The sequence below is a fragment of the Cetorhinus maximus genome, chromosome 10, assembly GCF_964194155.1.
Source record: "Cetorhinus maximus chromosome 10, sCetMax3.hap1.1, whole genome shotgun sequence".
Classification (NCBI taxonomy): Eukaryota; Metazoa; Chordata; class Chondrichthyes; order Lamniformes; family Cetorhinidae; genus Cetorhinus; species Cetorhinus maximus.
Window position 1 is genome coordinate 129,685,165 of NC_135888.1, and position 18,262 is coordinate 129,703,426.

At 50.9% G+C, this 18,262-nt stretch overlaps 1 protein-coding gene across 1 annotated transcript in view; it reads right to left on the reverse strand.

The window, feature by feature from the left end:
* Positions 1-13,791, reverse strand: part of cyfip2 (cytoplasmic FMR1 interacting protein 2) — a 105,506-nt gene extending 91,715 nt beyond the window's left edge. Inside the window, exon 1 of the mRNA XM_078551132.1 lies at positions 13,698-13,791. The gene's annotated coding sequence lies outside the window, so the exon portion shown is untranslated. The remainder of the gene's footprint in view (positions 1-13,697) is intronic.
* Positions 13,792-18,262: the final 4,471 nt, after the last annotated feature.

Sequence of the window (18,262 nt, forward strand, 5' to 3'; positions counted from 1 at the left end):
AATATTGGACACTGTGTTTTGAGTTTCGTAAGCACGGCTGGGTGGATACAGCCTGTACCTTGCCTGTTGCAAACAGCAGCTGGGACATGCTGTTTGATATGATCCGCCAGTCTTTGGGGCGTACGGCTTACATATCTAGCTTCACACTGGCACTGAAATTCATATACCACATTACTCATTTGTGTAATAGGCAGAACGTCTTTTTGGCCTGATGGCAGCATCCTGTTAGTGACAAACACCACTTGTGTTGCTACTGCATAGCAGCAGCATGAGACAGCTAGCTTCATCTGTTGCTCAAATCTTGAAATATTCCAGGGTAACCTGAGGTGGACTGGGCACTTTTCAGGGCCAAAAGTGACGGCCTTAGGCTCGTTCATGAGTTTGTGCGATATACAACGTGAAATGATCTGATCAGGATAGTCGTTATCCCACAGGATGCCTCTGATGCACCCTATTTTGGCACCAAGCTTGCATGGTGAGCAAATGGCTCGGACCCTATTCATGAGGTTGCCGAGAAGCCAATCTTATTGCGCATAAAACTGTGAAGGCAGGCTTGCACCACCATTGAATCAATATTCATCGAACTATGAACTCGGCAACTCGTGCAGTTCAGTTCAGTTTTAACGACACCAACTAGATGGTGTTGCCATGGGATCCCCTCTAGGCCCAGCTCTCACAAACTTCTTTGTTGGGTCCCATGAGAAACGTGTCTTCGATGGAATGACACCTAACCTCCTATCCCTTACACATTTCCGATATGTGGATAGTACGTTTGCTATATTTAAGTCTGCAGCTGCGTGAAATCATTTCCTTACATGTCATAATGGGCTCCATCCTGTGCTCAAATTCACCTTTGAAACAGAGCAGTCAAATGTACCCCCTTTCTTTGATGTACTTGTTGAGAAATCTGCCAGGGGATTCTCTACTCTCTCCTTGGCAATACCAGAAATAGAGGGTAACCAAGGGGCTAATTAGAGTGAGGAATTTGAAGTAATCAATATCAGCAGAGAAAGAGTATCGAAAAAACTTAAGGGACTAAAATCTGGCAAATCCCCAAGACCTGATGTACCACAGGTTCTAAGAGGTAGCTGCAGAAATAGTGGATGCATTGGCTCGGATTTTCCGTAACTTCCTAGATTCTAGAAAGATCCCTGCAGATTGGAAATTAGCAAATGTAACTTAGCTATTCAAGAAAGGAGAGAGAAAACAAGGAAAGTACAGGCCAGCTATGATCATTGCTGGGGCCTCAGCTATTTACAATCAATATTAATGACTTAGACAAAAGTCTAAGAGCAATGTATCCAAGTTTGCTGATAATACAAAGCTAGGTGGGATTTTTTTTAAATGCATTCTTTCCTGCGCCATGGGCATTGCTGGAAAGGCTAGCATTTGTTGCCCAATCCTAATTGCCCTTGAATCGAGTGGCTTGCTACACCATTCTCAGAGGGCCATTGCTGTGGATCTAGAGTCACATATGTGCCAGACCAGATAAGGGTGGCAGATTTCCTTCCCTAAAGGACACCAGTGAACCAGATGGGTTTTTATGACAATCGACAATAGCTTCATGGTCAGCATTAGCTTTTCAATTCCAGATTATTAATTGAATTTAAATTCCACCAGATGCCAAGGTGGGATTTGAACCCTTGTCCCCAGCACATTACCTTGGATTACTAGTCCAGTGACATTATCACTACACCACCATCTCCAGCCTTAGAAAGATAAACTGTGAGGAACACAAAGAGGTGGGAAGGAAGTATAGGCAGGCTAAGGTAAAAGAGCAACAAGCTGTCAGATAGAGTATAATATGGGAAAGTTTGAGGTTATTCACTTTGGTAATAAGAACAGAAAAGCAGGATTTTTCTTTTAAAGAAGCTTGAAACTATAAATGCTAATGTTCAGATGTTGGGTGTACTCATACAAGGAACACAGAGAGTTAGCATGCAAGTTATTGCAAGGGGATTGGAGTATATTATGACCACAGCAGATGTTATTTGCTGAGCAAGCCAGATCTCAGAGGGAAACCAATATTACTGATCATAAACCTTTCTTTCGTATTTTGAAAACGAGGAGGAAAAGCCACTAACCCTAAAAAGCATAGATCTCCAGTAACACCTTTGGGATTTTTAAACATTAAAAGATTTATTAAAAAGAAAAACAAGCTTAAGCACATAGGATTAAAGTTACATAGTTAAAACAGTCTTACAGAACAACCCCCAAAAAACCCACTTAGCTAAAACACAAGTAAACTACCTTCTTGGCAACAACTCCCTTATAGATTTTAACTATAAAAATCCAGTAATATTACCCAGGGCAAAGAACTGTTGTCATTTTAATAAAGATATACCCACTCGACTCCTCAAACATTTCCACTCAGATGTGGAAATCCAAAAGAAAGTTTCAGGAACAGAAAGGTTCAGAAAACAAAGACTTTCCTGGCTTGAAACTGGGTGGCTTTCTTCAATTCAAATCCTTCACAGCTTTTCAGCACTCCAGCACACAGAAGCTGTCTTCAATGGGTTCACCCCCACAGCCACGACAATTCAGTTAAACATCCTTCCTTAAATATAATTTTTTTCCCCTTCATCTCAAATTCCATTGCCCTTACACCTCTTTGAACTCAACTTCTCCAAATGTGAAAATCTGTTATGTTTCCCAGGGTGGCATGGTGGTGCAGTGGTTAGCGCTGCTGCCTCACAGCTCTTGGGACCCGTGTTCGATCCTGACCTCGGGTATCTGTCTGTGCAGAGTTTGCGTTTTCTCCCCGTGTCTGCGTTGGTTTCCTCCCACCATCCAAAGACGTGCTAGTTGGGTGGATTGGCTACTGTAAATTATCCCCTAGAATCTGTGTCCCAATGTGTGTGAGTGTGTACCCTATAATGGACTGGCATCCCGTCCTGGGTATACCCTGCCTAGCTCCCATTGCCTGTCGGGATAGGCTCTGACTTCCAGCACCCCTGAATTGGATGAAGCAGTTCCGGAAAAGTGAGTGAGTGTTACGTTTTCCTATTCTGTCTCCACTTTCAGGTCAGTAAAGTTTAATATACTGTCCTCTTTTACCTATGAAACCTTTGTAAGTTGTAAAAGTTCCTTGTCACTTCTATACTTCCCTTTGAAATTCAAAAGCTGAAAACCAAGTCTCCACTTGTCTCATAGTGCAAATTTTAAATCCAACCTGTTTACTTGTAAATCCAACCTCACCATAACCTCTCATTACAAATGCATAAACCTAACACCTTTACCCTTTTATCTCTCCGTTCTCGCAAACAAGCTGTCTTTAATTACCCTCCCCCAGTTTAATTAATCAAGGACACACACACACACACCTTTCTTTACAGAATACCACCATATTCCCAAAAATCTGAAAAAAATAACAGCCATCATCACAAGTACAAAGAAAAAGTAGTCTTGTTATGATCATATTGGACTTCGGTGAGACCACACCTAGAGTACTGCGTGCAGATTTGGTCTCTAAATCTAAGAAAGGATAAACTTGCATTGAAGATGGTGCAGGAAAGTTCACTGGATCAGTTCTGGGACAAGAGAGTTGTCCTATGATGAGAGGCTAAGTAAATTGGGCCTATTTTCTCTGGCGCTTAGAAGAGTAAGAGGTGTTCTCATTGAAACCTACAAGATTCTGAAAGGACTTGATAGGTTGTTTCCCCTGGTTGGGGAATCTAGAACATGGGGGCACAGTCTTGGGATAAGAGGGTGATCATTTAGGACAGAGGTAAAGAGAAATTTCTTCATTTAGAGGGTTGTGAATCGTTGGAATTCTCTACCCCGGGGGTTGTGGATATTCTGTTGTTGAGTAAATTTAAGGCTGAGATAGACAGGTTTTTGATCTCTCAGGGAATTAAGCGACAAGGGGAGCAAGCGGGAAAATGGAGTTGAGGCAGAAGGTTAATCATGATCGTACTGAATGACAGAGCAGGCTTGAGGGGCCATACGGTCTACTCTAACATCTGATAATTGGAGAACAGATCAGTATGTTGTATACAAAAATAAAATGAGACATTGCTATTTTAGGAAAACTAAACTCAAACTTCCCCTTTCACTTCGCCATGAATAGTATCGCATTTTATTTTGTCATAAATGGTTGTTTTTCAGATTGGAGGAAGGCTTGTAGTGGAGTTCCTCAGGGGTCAATGTTGGAACCCTTGCTCTCCCTGATATATATTAATGACCTAGACTGTGGTGTGCAGGGCATAATTTCAAAATTTGCAAATGATACAAAGATTGGAAATGTTGTCAACTGTGAAGGGGATAGTCTTGAATTCAAAAGGACATAGACATGTTGGTGGGTCGGGCAGTCAAGTGGCAGATGAAGTTCAATGCAGAGAAATGTGAGATGATTAGTTTTGGCAGGAAAGATATGGTGAGAATGTATAAAATAAAGGGAGAGCCTCTAAAGGAGGTGCAGGAACAGAGGGACCTCAGTGTAAACATGCATAGGTCATTGATGATGGCAGGGCTTGTTGAGAGAACAGTTAATAAAGCATATAGTATCTTAGGCTTTATTAATAGGGGCATTGAGTACAAGAGTAAGGAGGTCATGTTGAACTTGTATAAGGCACTACTTAGACCTCATCTGGAGTACTGTACCCAGTTCTGAGTGCCATACTTGAGAAAGGATGTGAAGGCATTGAAGAGAGTACAGAGGTGGTTCACAAGAATGATTCCCAGGATGAAGAACCATAGCTATGAGGATAGACTGGAGAGGTTGGGACTCTTTTCCTTGGAGAAAAGCAGGCTGAGAGGAGACTTGATAGAAGTATTCAAGATCCGGAGGGGTATGGACAGGGTAAATAGTGAGAAACTGTTCCCACTCAAGAGAACATCAAGAATTAGAGGGCACAGGTTCAAAATAATTGGGAAATGAAGTAATGTAAGTGAGGAATTAAAAGGGAAAGATTTGTAAAGCGGCGGAGAACGCTTTTCACCAAGAAGGTGTTTGGAGTCAGGAACAAGCTTCCTAAAAGGGTGGCGGAGGCAGGTTCGATCGAGGTATTCAATAGGGAATTGGATTGCTACCTGAAAAGAGAGAATGTGCAAGGTTAGGAGGATAAGGCAGGGGAGTGGGACTGGATTGAATGCTCTTTCAGAAAGCCAGTGCAGACTTGATGGGCTGAATGGCCTCCTTTTACATTGTAACGATATTGTGAACTTTCTCTCACAGTGCTTGAGAATTGTCAGCGTTGTCTGGTGGCTTAAGTCTGATGAGTTACTGTGACCTTGGGTGAGCATGTACCAAGTCAACATCCAGATGCAAGAACTATGAGTGGGTGAGACACAGTGGGAAATGTGGGCAGTGGCTGTGCTGGCCTTGGGTCCCTCTCCAAGCATATAAGACCAGTGATGCAGCACCCTCATCATTAGCCATAACCTATGCTTCCCAGTCATCAGGGATAGCTTGAAGGTCTTGGAGTGGATGTAATGAAGGTTCACTAGATTGATTCCTGAGATGAGAGGATTCCTCAGGTGAGAGGCTGTCCTGCGAAGACAGATTGAGCAGAATGGGCTGATACCCTCTGGAGTTTAGAAGGATGAGAGGTTATCTCACTGAAATGTTTAAAATTCTTAAAAGGTTTGACAGGGTAGATGCTGAGAGGCGATTTCCCCTGGCTGGTGAGTCCCGAACTAGTAGTCTTAGTCTCAGGAAAAGGAGTAGGGCATTTAGAACTGAGATGAGGAGAAATGTCTTCACTCAGAGGGTTGTGAATCTTAAGAATCAAGGGATGTAGGGATAGGGTTGGAAAGTGGAGTTGAGATAGAAGGTCAGTCACAATCTTATTGATAGGTGGAGGAGGCTTGAGGGGCCGAATGGCCTACTCTTATGATTTTTTTGTCTGTGGGCAGTGTGTCAAAGCTCCCACTTCATCTGTATCTTCAGCATGTGCACTTGTTGTCCACCGTCATTTGTACCTTGGGCAGGGTGGGCACAGCACACTGTGGAATCCGTTCCCCTCTTGTTCTTCGCCAAATCTTTCCCCTTCAAGTGTTTTTCCAATTCCCTTTGGAAAGTTATACTGAATCCCTTTCAGGCAGTGCATTCCAGATCACAACAACTTGTGTGAAAATATTCTCTTCCTCTCCCCCAGTTTTGGTACTAATCACCTTCAATCTCTGCCTTCTGGTTACTGACCCTTCTGCCACAGCAAACAGTTTGGTATTCATTGGGTCAACACCATTGTAAAACACCTCTGCCAAATTTCCCCATAATCTCGGCTGACACACCAGGGGAGTGAGGCTCTGTTGGAAAGTGCAGTCCTCCAAGTTGAATTGCCTGTCCGTTCAGGCGGGTGTTCGAGGTTCCACAGCACAATCTGAAAAAGGGCAGGGGGTCTCTCCCAGTAACTCAAGCAAGGTTAATCCAAACCTCAAATTGGTTAATCTCCTCGCTGCCTTCTACATATAAGTATATAAATGCTTGAAGGAAAAAAATAATTGCAAGGTCTTTGGGAGAGGGCAGGGAACCAGGGTCAATTGGATAACTCTTTCACAACACCAGCACAGGCATAACACACCGCATCAGAAACTAGAAATCCTGCAGCGAATAACTCACCTCCTGACTCCCCAAAGCCTGTCCACCATTTACAAGGCACAAGTCAGGAGGGTGATGGAATATTTCCCAGTTACCTGGGTGAGTGCAGCTCCAACAACACTCAAGAAGCTCAACACACATCCAGGACAATGCAGCCCACTTGATTGGCACTCCATCCACAAACATTAACATCCTCCACCATCGACGCACAGTGGCAGCAATATGTACCATCTACAAGATGTACTGCAGAAACTCAACAAGCCTCCTTAGACCAGCACCTTCCAAACCCACGATGGGGACACCACCACCTGGAAGTTCCACTCCAAGCCACTCACAATCCTGACTTGAAACTATATCGCCGTTCCTTCACTGTCACTGGGTCAAAATGCTCCCTAACAGCACTGTGGGTGTACCTACATCACATGGACTGCAGCGGTTCAAGAAGCAGCTCACCACCGCCTTCTCAAGGGTAATTAGGGATGGGCGATAAATGCTGGCCTAGCCAGTGACGCCCACATCTCGTAAGTAAATTTAAAAAAAAATGTTGCCCATCCTCCAGTTGGTGCTGAACAGCCTTTTTGAATCACAGGGTTTGATAGAAACTGAATGTCTTGCCAGCCATTTCAAGTGCAGTTAAGTTGAATCACATTAACGTGGGACAGGAGTCACATATTGGCCAAGCTGGGCAGGGAAGGACATTAGTGAACCAGTTGGGTTTTTACAACAATCCACCAGCTTCATGGTCATTCTTACTGAGGCCTGCTTTTTATTCAGAGGTTTCTCAAAGCAAAATTCAGATTTTCAAACTGCCATGGTGGGATTTGAACTCATGTTCTCTGGATTAGTAACTTAGCAACAACCATTGCACCACTGTCAGCTTGCAAAACATCATAATAACTGTATATAAAATTCATTATTGATAATCTTCCCACCAAATAACACTACAAGGTAGAACAGTGCTATTTATATGTAAAGAAAGCATGCAGGAGCGTATCAGAGTCTGTAAATATTGGGAAGACTGAAGTCATCATTTTCCATCCTCACTCCAAACTTCATTCCTTAGCTACTGACTCCAACCATCTCAGACAACAGTCTGAGATTAAGCCAGTCCGTTTGCAAACTTGGTGTCACTTGGTGTTATAAGTAAATATAAGTTGTTGTTGTGAGGCTGACTACGTACCCGATTGAGAGCCTCTGTCACCTCTAGACTTGACTATTCCAACACTCTCATAGCTGCTCTAATGTTCCACCCCACATGAACTTCAGCTGATCCAAACCTCTACTGTCTGTATCCTAACTTACAGCACATTCCGTGCCCCTATCACACCGTGCTCACTGACCTGCACTGGCTCCCTGTCTGGCGGCATTTTAATTTGACCCCGAGAGGAGCTTCTGACCTCATATTCGTGCCATTGCTCACACTGCCTATTTCTGTAACATGGCCTAACTTCACCCCTGTCTCAGCTCATCTGCTGCTGAAACCCTCATTCATGCCTTTGTTACCTCTAGACTATTCCAATGCAACCCTGGTTGATCCCTCACATTCTATCCCTGGTAAAATTGGGGTCATCCAAAACTCTGCTGCCCATGTCTTAGCTTGTAGCAAAACCCTATCACCCCTGTGTCCGCTACCCTACACTGGCTCCCGGTCAAGCAACGCCTTGATTTTAAAATTCTCATCCTTATTTTCAAATCCCTCCGTGGCCTCACCCCAGCCCTCCCTACCTCTGTAATCTCCCCCAGCTTCATAATCCTCCAAGATGTATCTGTGCTTCTCTAATTCTGCCTCTTGTGCATCCCTGTTTTTAATCGCCTCAACTATTCGTAGCCATGGCTTCAGCTACCTGGGTCCCAAGCTCTGGAATTCCCTCCATGCGCCTCTTCACCTCTCTATCTCTCTTTGCCCAAGCTTCTGGTCATCCGACCATATATCTCCTTCTGCGACTCAAGGTCAGATTTTGTTTAATAATGCTCCTGTGAAGTATTTGGGATGTTTTACATTAAAGGCGCCATGTAAATATAAGTTGTTGTTGTGAGAGGCTGACTACGTACGTGATTGAGAGCCTCTGTCACCTCTAGACTTGACTATTCCAACATGCTCATGGCTGCTCTCATGTTCCACCCCACATGAACTTCAGCTGATCCAAACCTCTACTGTCTGTATCCTAACTTACAGCACATTCCGTGCCCCTATCACACCGTGCTCACTGACCTACACTGGCTCCCTGTCTGGCAACATTTTAATTTTTGAGTTGTCATCCTCGTTTTAAAACCCTCCATGCCCTCACCTCTCATTATCTTCGTAAACTCATCCGCCCTTACCACCCTCTGAGATATCTGCCCTCTTTCAATTCTGGCCTCTTGAGCATCCCCAAAATTTAATCATTCCACCATTGGTGGAGTGACTTTAGCTGCCGAGGCCCCAAGCTCTGGAATTCGCTCCTTGAGCCTCTAACCCTCTCGCTCCTACTTTGAAATGCCCCTTAACATCTCTCCCTTTGACTGAGCTTTTGATCACCTGTCAGAATACCCCGCCCCCCACCCAATCCTGGGGCAGAGAGTCAGGGCGAGGGGGGCTGACGGAGTGAGTGACAGGAGCCAGGAGAGTGTGAGAGGAGGAATGAGGGGCCGGGAGAGTGGGGCTGGGGGAGGAAGAGCAGGGCTGGGAGAGGGAGAGCGAGTGAGAGGGGGAGAGGCTGGGAGAGGGAGGGGTTGGGTGATTGAGTGAATGGGTGAGAGAGAGAGAGAGAGAGGGGGGTGCTGGGTGAGAGAGATGGGGGGTGCTGGGTGAGAGAGAGGGGGGGGCTGGGTGAGAGAGAGGGGGGGGCTGGGTGAGAGAGAGGGGGGGGCTGGGTGAGAGAGAGGGGGGGGCTGGGTGAGAGAGAGGGGGGGGCTGGGTGAGAGAGAGGGGGGGGCTGGGTGAGAGAGAGGGGGGGGCTGGGTGAGAGAGAGGGGGGGGCTGGGTGAGAGAGACGGGGGGGGCTGGGTGAGAGAGACGGGGGGGGCTGGGTGAGAGAGACGGGGGGGGCTGGGTGAGAGAGACGGGGGGGGCTGGGTGAGAGAGACGGGGGGGGCTGGGTGAGAGAGACGGGGGGGGCTGGGTGAGAGAGACGGGGGGGGCTGGGTGAGAGAGACGGGGGGGGCTGGGTGAGAGAGACGGGGGGGGCTGGGTGAGAGAGACGGGGGGGGCTGGGTGAGAGAGACGGGGGGGGCTGGGTGAGAGAGACGGGGGGGGCTGGGTGAGAGAGACGGGGGGGGCTGGGTGAGAGAGACGGGGGGGGCTGGGTGAGAGAGACGGGGGGGGCTGGGTGAGAGAGACGGGGGGGGCTGGGTGAGAGAGACGGGGGGGGCTGGGTGAGAGAGACGGGGGGGGCTGGGTGAGAGAGACGGGGGGGGCTGGGTGAGAGAGACGGGGGGGGCTGGGTGAGAGAGACGGGGGGGGCTGGGTGAGAGAGACGGGGGGGGCTGGGTGAGAGAGACGGGGGGGGCTGGGTGAGAGAGACGGGGGGGGCTGGGTGAGAGAGACGGGGGGGGCTGGGTGAGAGAGACGGGGGGGGCTGGGTGAGAGAGACGGGGGGGGCTGGGTGAGAGAGACGGGGGGGGCTGGGTGAGAGAGACGGGGGGGGCTGGGTGAGAGAGACGGGGGGGGCTGGGTGAGAGAGACGGGGGGGGCTGGGTGAGAGAGACGGGGGGGGCTGGGTGAGAGAGACGGGGGGGGCTGGGTGAGAGAGACGGGGGGGGCTGGGTGAGAGAGACGGGGGGGGCTGGGTGAGAGAGACGGGGGGGCTGGGTGAGAGAGACGGGGGGGGCTGGGTGAGAGAGACGGGGGGGGGCTGGGTGAGAGAGACGGGGGGGCTGGGTGAGAGAGACGGGGGGGGCTGGGTGAGAGAGACGGGGGGGGCTGGGTGAGAGAGACGGGGGGGGCTGGGTGAGAGAGACGGGGGGGGCTGGGTGAGAGAGACGGGGGGGCTGGGTGAGAGAGACGGGGGGGGGCTGGGTGAGAGAGACGGGGGGGGCTGGGTGAGAGAGACGGGGGGGGCTGGGTGAGAGAGACGGGGGGGGCTGGGTGAGAGAGACGGGGGGGGCTGGGTGAGAGAGACGGGGGGGGCTGGGTGAGAGAGACGGGGGGGCTGGGTGAGAGAGACGGGGGGGGCTGGGTGAGAGGAGACGGGGGGGGCTGGGTGAGAGAGACGGGGGGGGGCTGGGTGAGAGAGACGGGGGGGGGCTGGGTGAGAGAGACGGGGGGGGCTGGGTGAGAGAGACGGGGGGGGCTGGGTGAGAGAGACGGGGGGGGCTGGGTGAGAGAGACGGGGGGGGCTGGGTGAGAGAGACGGGGGGGGCTGGGTGAGAGAGACGGGGGGGGCTGGGTGAGAGAGACGGGGGGGGCTGGGTGAGAGAGACGGGGGGGGCTGGGTGAGAGAGACGGGGGGGCTGGGTGAGAGAGACGGGGGGGGCTGGGTGAGAGAGACGGGGGGGGCTGGGTGAGAGAGACGGGGGGGGCTGGGTGAGAGAGACGGGGGGGGCTGGGTGAGAGAGACGGGGGGGCTGGGTGAGAGAGACGGGGGGGGCTGGGTGAGAGAGACGGGGGGGCTGGGTGAGAGAGACGGGGGGGGCTGGGTGAGAGAGACGGGGGGGCTGGGTGAGAGAGACGGGGGGGCTGGGTGAGAGAGACGGGGGGGGCTGGGTGAGAGAGACGGGGGGGGCTGGGTGAGAGAGACGGGCGGGCTGGGTGAGAGAGACGGGGGGGGCTGGGTGAGAGAGACGGGGGGGGCTGGGTGAGAGAGACGGGGGGGGGGCTGGGTGAGAGAGACGGGGGGGGCTGGGTGAGAGAGACGGGGGGGCTGGGTGAGAGAGACGGGGGGGCTGGGTGAGAGAGACGGGGGGGGCTGGGTGAGAGAGACGGGGGTGCTGGGTGAGAGAGAGGGGGGGTGCTGGGGTGAGAGAGGCGGGGGGTGCTGGGTGAGAGAGGCGGGGGGTGCTGGGTGAGAGAGGCGGGGGGGGCTGGGTGAGAGAGGCGGGGGGGGCTGGGTGAGAGAGGCGGGGGGGGCTGGGTGAGAGAGGCGGGGGGGGCTGGGTGAGAGAGGCGGGGGGGGCTGGGTGAGAGAGGCGGGGGGGGCTGGGTGAGAGAGGCGGGGGGGGCTGGGTGAGAGAGGCGGGGGGGGCTGGGTGAGAGAGGCGGGGGGGGCTGGGTGAGAGAGGCGGGGGGGGCTGGGTGAGAGAGGCGGGGGGGGCTGGGTGAGAGAGGCGGGGGGGGCTGGGTGAGAGAGGCGGGGGGGGCTGGGTGAGAGAGGCGGGGGGGGCTGGGTGAGAGAGGCGGGGGGGCTGGGTGAGAGAGGCGGGGGGGGCTGGGTGAGAGAGGCGGGGGGGGCTGGGTGAGAGAGGCGGGGGGGGCTGGGTGAGAGAGGCGGGGGGGGCTGGGTGAGAGAGGCGGGGGGGCTGGGTGAGAGAGGCGGGGGGGCTGGGTGAGAGAGGCGGGGGGGGCTGGGTGAGAGAGGCGGGGGGGGCTGGGTGAGAGAGGCGGGGGGGGCTGGGTGAGAGAGGCGGGGGGGGCTGGGTGAGAGAGGCGGGGGGGGCTGGGTGAGAGAGGCGGGGGGGGCTGGGTGAGAGAGGCGGGGGGGGCTGGGTGAGAGAGGCGGGGGGGGCTGGGTGAGAGAGGCGGGGGGGGCTGGGTGAGAGAGGCGGGGGGGCTGGGTGAGAGAGGCGGGGGGGGCTGGGTGAGAGAGGTGGGGGGGGCTGGGTGAGAGAAACGGGGGGGGGCTGGGTGAGAGAGACGGGGGGGGCTGGGAGAGCGAGGAGGAGAGGGGGGGCTGGGAGAGGGGGGGCTGGGAGAACGAGGGGGTGAGAAAGGGGGGCTGGGAGATTGAGTGAGTGAGTGAGGGGGGCTGGGGGAGTGAGTGAGTGAGGGGGTTAGGGGAGTGAGTGAGTGAGTGAGGCTGGGGGAGTGAGTGAGTGAGGGGGGCTGGGGAGTGAGTGAGTGAGGGGGGCTGGAGGGGAGTGAGTGAGGGGGGTTGGGGGAGTGAGTGAGTGAGGGGGCTGGAGGGGAGTGAGTGAGGGGCGTTGGGGGAGTGAGTGAGTGAGGGGGGTTGGGGGAGTGAGTGAGTGAGGGGGCTGGGATAGTGAGTGAGTGAGGGGGCTGGGATAGTGTGAGTGGGGCTGAGATAGTGAGTGAGTGAGTGAGGGGGGTTGGGGGAGTGAGTGAGTGAGGGGGCTGGGATAGTGAGTGAGTGAGGGGGCTGGGGGAGTGAGTGAGTGAGTGAGTGAGGGGGGTTGGGGAGTGAGTGAGTGAGGGGACGGGGAGTGAGTGAGTGAGGGGGCTGGGGGAGTGAGTGAGTGAGGGGGCTGGGATAGTGAGTGAGTGAGGGGGGAGTGAGTGAGTGAGGGGGCTGGGATAGTGAGTGAGGGGGGAGTGAGTGAGTGAGGGGGGAGTGAGTGAGTGAGGGGGGAGTGAGTGAGTGAGGGGGGAGTGTGAGTGAGGGGGGAGTGTGAGTGAGGGGGGAGTGAGTGAGTGAGGGGTGAGTGAGTGAGGGGTGAGTGAGTGAGGGGGGAGTGAGTGAGTGAGTGAGTGAGGGGGGAGTGAGTAAGGGGGGAGTGAGTGAGTGAGCGGGGAGTGAGTGAGGGGGCTGGGATAGTGAGTGAGTGAGTGAGGGGGCTGGGATAGTGAGTGAGGGGGCTGGGAGAGCTCAGTCTGTGCTGTTGGATGATGGAGCTCCATTCAAAGGGCGATGAGGCGAGAGGCAGCGCTGGGACCTGAAGCCGCTCTCAGCGCAGCAGAGGCATCGCATTAACGCAAAGCAAAAAAAAACAAGTACATCTTCAACCCCGGCTCATTGCTGCATAAAAATACATTTCCTTCACATTAAATAAAACAGAGCGACTGAGCATTGAGAAGCCAGTGCAGAGTCCCCGCCCTGAGGTGCTAAACACAAGTAGACGGGTGAAATTACAGTAAATAGAAATTAAATTCAGAGCCTGCGAATGCAATGCAATTATATTTAATGAATCGATGCAGACAGTGGGTAATCCCTTCTTAGGTATAGTTTATCCGACGTGTGCCGTTCATTTGCCTGCGTCAACTCTCAAAATGTGGTCAGCTATTTTATATATTGCTACACACCCTTAAATATTTGCTTAAAATGGTTTGGATGAATTCACTTACCCGCTGAGCGCATTGCAGCAGAGCCAAGCGCTGGGACAGTGAGGATTACAAGCGATTTCGGAGCAGCAGCGGCAGCTTTCCCTCACTGAGTGATGCTCTGCGCTTGACACAAGCTGCCGGCTCCAGCACACACACAAAGCACAAAAAACATGGCTGCAGTGTAGATCCTTAAAGTGACATGAGCTGCTCAGTGATGTGTTAGCAAGAACACTCACTGACAGGCAACACACACCTCGTCAAATCAACGACCTCAAGAAAGGAGATTTGAGGTTAAGCGCATTTATAGGGCCAAATGTATTTAAAGAAATAAGAATTTTTTTGTTTTGGAAATTAACCAAATTATAACATGAGCCAAGTTATTTTTCACATATCAAGATTTACAAGTTTAAATCTGAGAAAAAAGTATTTCTTAAACGTCAGTGGTTAGCAGTCTCGTCTCTGAGGCTTAAGGTTGTGGGTTCAAGTCTCACTCCAATCCCAATTCTCAGCCGCCCCCTTCACCTCGCCATCTCACAGCGGGTCGCAATGCCCGTGGCATCAATCACGGATAGGGCCATCTCTGATCGCTTCATTCCATCACTCCCCATTCATTATCCCCCTTCTGTGCCTCGCACAGACACAACACCCACCACCATCCCCACCCCCAGCCCCCAACCAACCAAACCTCCTTCTGGGGTGTCTGCCCCTGGAATGAAAACTATCCCCTATTAACTTACTGGGGCATTTTCAAAATAGCAACTCTTTGGCCCTCCGTTTGCCACAACATTTCTGCACCTACTGATTTGCTCAACTGCACCCTCACCTGCTACAAAACCCTTTGGGATGTGTTATTATGTCAAAGGCACTATCTGAATACAATTTGTTGTTGTTGTATATCAGCTGTCAGAGGGGCAGTACTGAGGGAGTGCCGCACTGTCAGAGGAGCAGCACTGAGGGAGTGCTGCACCGTCAGGGAGCAATACTGAGGGAGTGCTGCACTGTCAGAGGGCAAGTACTGAGGAAGTGCTGCACTATCAGAGGGCAGTACTGAGAAGTACTGCACTGTCAGAGGAGCAGTACTGAGGGAGTGCTGCACTGTCAGAAGGCAAGTACTGAGGAAGTGCTGCACTGTCAGGGGGCAGTACTGAGGGAGTGCTGCACTGTCGGACTTCCAGTACAGTGCAGGCACTGCACTGAAGGAAGGTTAGTACTGAGGGACACTGTATTGTCGAAGGAGAATACTGAGGGTGCATTGCATTTTTAGAAGGGTAGAACTGAGGGGGTGCTGCATTGTGAGAGGGGCAGTACTGAGAGTGTGCTGCACTGTTGGAGAGGCAGGACTGAGGGAGTGTTGCACCTACAGGGGTGTTGTCATTTAGACATTAAACAGTTGCTCTGTTTGATATGTCAGGTGGATGGAATAAATTCTATTGCCTCAGTTTGAAGAAAGAGTACGGGAGTTGTCCCATGTTTTGTCCTGTGGAATCTGTACCCCACTGAGGATCAGTGTCTGTTGAACCCATACCCCAGTGAGAGTCAGTTTCTGTGGAACCAGTACCCCAGTCAGAGTCATTGTGTGTGGAACTGTACCCCACTGAGAGTCAGTGTGCTTGGAACCCGTACTCCAGTGAGTGTCAGTGTGTGTGGAACCTATACCCCAGTGAGAGTCAGTGTGTGTGGAACCCATACCTCAGTGAGAGTCATTGTGTGTGGAATTGTACCCCAGTGAGAGTCAGTGTGTGTGGAACCCGTACACCAGTGAGAGTCAGTGTGTGTGGAACCTGTACCCCAGTGAGAATCTGTTTGTATGGAATCTGTAGCCCATGAGAGTCAGTGCCTGTGGAATCTGTACCCCAGTGAAAGTCAGTGTCTGTGGAACTCTTCACCTATGACGAGTCAGTGTCTGTGGAACCCGTACCCCAGTGAGAGTCAGTTCCTGTGGAACCCGTACCCCAGTGAGAGTCAGTGTCTGTGGAACCCATATCCCAGTGAGAGTCAGTGTCTGTGGAACCCGTACTCAAGTGAGAGTCAGTGTGTGTCGAATCCGTATCCCAGTGAGAGTCAACGTCTGTGGAACCCATACTCCAGTGAGTCACTGTATGTGTGCAACTCGTACCCCAGTGAAAGTCAGTGTGTGTGGAACCCGTACCTCAGTGAGAGTCATGTGTTTGTGGGGAATCCATCCCCCAGTGAGAATCAGTTCTCTGGAACCCATACTGCAGTGAGAGTCAGTGCCTGTGGAACCCATACCCCAGTGAGAGTCAGTATGTGTGGAACCCATACCCCAGTGAGAGTCAGTATGTGTGGAACCCATACCCCAGTGACAGTCAGTGTGTGTGGAACCTATACCCCAATGAGTGTCAGTGTGTGTGGAACCCATACCTCAGTGAGAGTCATTGTGTGTGAAATTGTATCCCAGTGAGAGTCAGTGTGTGTGGAACCTGTATCCCAGTGAGAGTCAGTGTATGTGGAACCCGTACACCAGTGAGAGTCAGTGTGTGTAGAACCCGTACCCCAGTGAGAATCTGTTTGTATGGAATCTGTAGCCCATGAGAGTCAGTGCCTGTGGAATCTGTACCCCAGTGAAAGTCAGTGTCTGTGGAACTCTTCACCTATGAAGAGTCAGTGTCTGTGGAACCCGTACCCCAGTGAGAGTCAGTTCCTGTGGAACCCATACCGCAGTGAGAGCCTTTGTGTGTGGAACCATACCCCAGTGAACGTCAGTGCCTGTGGGACCCGTACCCCAGTGAGAGCATGTGTGTGTGTGTGGAACCTATGCCCCAGTGAGAGTCAGTCTCTGTGGAACCTGGACCCCAGTGAGATCCTGTGTCTGTTTAACCCATAACCCAGTGAGTGTCAGTGTATGTGGAACCCGTACCCCAGTGAGAGTCGATGTCTGTGGAACCTGTATCCCAGTGAGAGTCAGTGTGTATGGGACATACCCCAGTGAGAGTCAGTGTGTGTGGAATCCATACCCCCGTGAGAAACTGTGTCTGAGAACCCTTACCCTAGTGAGAGTCAGTGTGTGTGGAACCCGTACCCCAGTGAGAGTCGATGTCTGTGAAACTTGTATCCCAGTGAGAGTCAGTGTGTATGGGACATACCCCAGTGAGAGTCAGTGTGTGCGGAATCCATACCCCCGTGAGAAACTGTGTCTGAGAACCCTTACCCTAGTGAGAGTCAGTGTGTGTGGAACCTGTACCTCCGTGAGAGTCAGCGCCTTTGAACCCGTACCCGTATAAAATCCTGAAGGCACTTAACAGTGCAGATGCAGAAAGGGTATTTTCCCTTGTGGGAAAGACTGAAACAAGTCGATAGTTTAAAAATAAAGTGTCTCCCATTTAAAATGGAGATGAGGAGACTTCTTTTCTCTTAGAGGGTCATGAATCTTTGGAACTCTCTTCCACAGAGAACAGTGGAGGCAGAGTCATTGAATATTTTTAAGGCAGAGGTACATAGGTCCTTGACTAAGAAGGAAGTCAAACATTATCAGGGTAGGGGGAATGTGGAGTTAAGGCCACAATCACATCAACCATGATCTTATTGAATAGTGCAGCAGGTCATAGGGCCAAATGGCCTACACTTATGTTAACATGTTTGTAACCCAGTGAGTGTCAATGTCTGTGGGACTGTACCATTCTTTTGAATAAGAGCAGGGGATTCTCTGAAGTGTACTAGTCAGAATTTCCCCCTCCTTAATGCCTAAAAAAAACCTGGTTATTTAACTCATTGCTATTTATGGGAGCTCATTTTGTGAATAGCTGCCACTTTTCCTACATTGCAACAGAGATTAAACATCATTGCCTGCAGCACTCTGAGGTTCTGAAAGGTGCTATAGTAATGCAAGTTCCTTCTTTTTACCTCGCCTTGTGTCCTACTGTTCTGCCTCGATGGCCCATGTGGGTTCAGAGTCTCAATCCGATCTCTTAAGTTCGAGTTTCAGTCAGATTGTCTTATGAATCTGGATGCTGCAGGTCACTCCAGAATCAGATCCTGAGTTTATCCCAGAGCTTCTGAGCATCAGTCAAATCTTGGATGGTGTGCGCAAGTGTGTGTGTTTGTGTATGTAAACTTAAATAACTTACCACTCTCTCTGTAAAAACTGTATAAACCTACTTTTTTATTTTTTCTTTAACTTCCTTAGAGCAGTGCCAGAATGGAACTCCTGTTAATTAGCGCCAATGTGCCCTTGTGTTGTTTTTTAGGCAGCTTGTTTGATGATCTCCCCCTCCCATCAGATTGAAAAGAATTTTCTAATGTACAAGACTCTTAGAAATTAAAAAATAAATTAGTATGAAATAAATAGCTACAATCGGACAGGGAAAGGGCCTTATTACCCGTTAGAATCTGATGCTAGTTCCAAATTATTCAAAGAGGGAGCAATATAAAGGGCAGATATTTTTGTTCAATGTTCTTGTCATCTGAAATGTGAATTTGTTTCAGTCTATATGTTTTCTCATTCAGTTAACTTTTATAAAAAAAAACATTTACAGCATCATATTTGTATATACGATCATTTCCATATTAGGTGTCTGTAAATTAATTCATTCAGCATCTTTATTTCATCTGAGTCATAAAAAAACTAA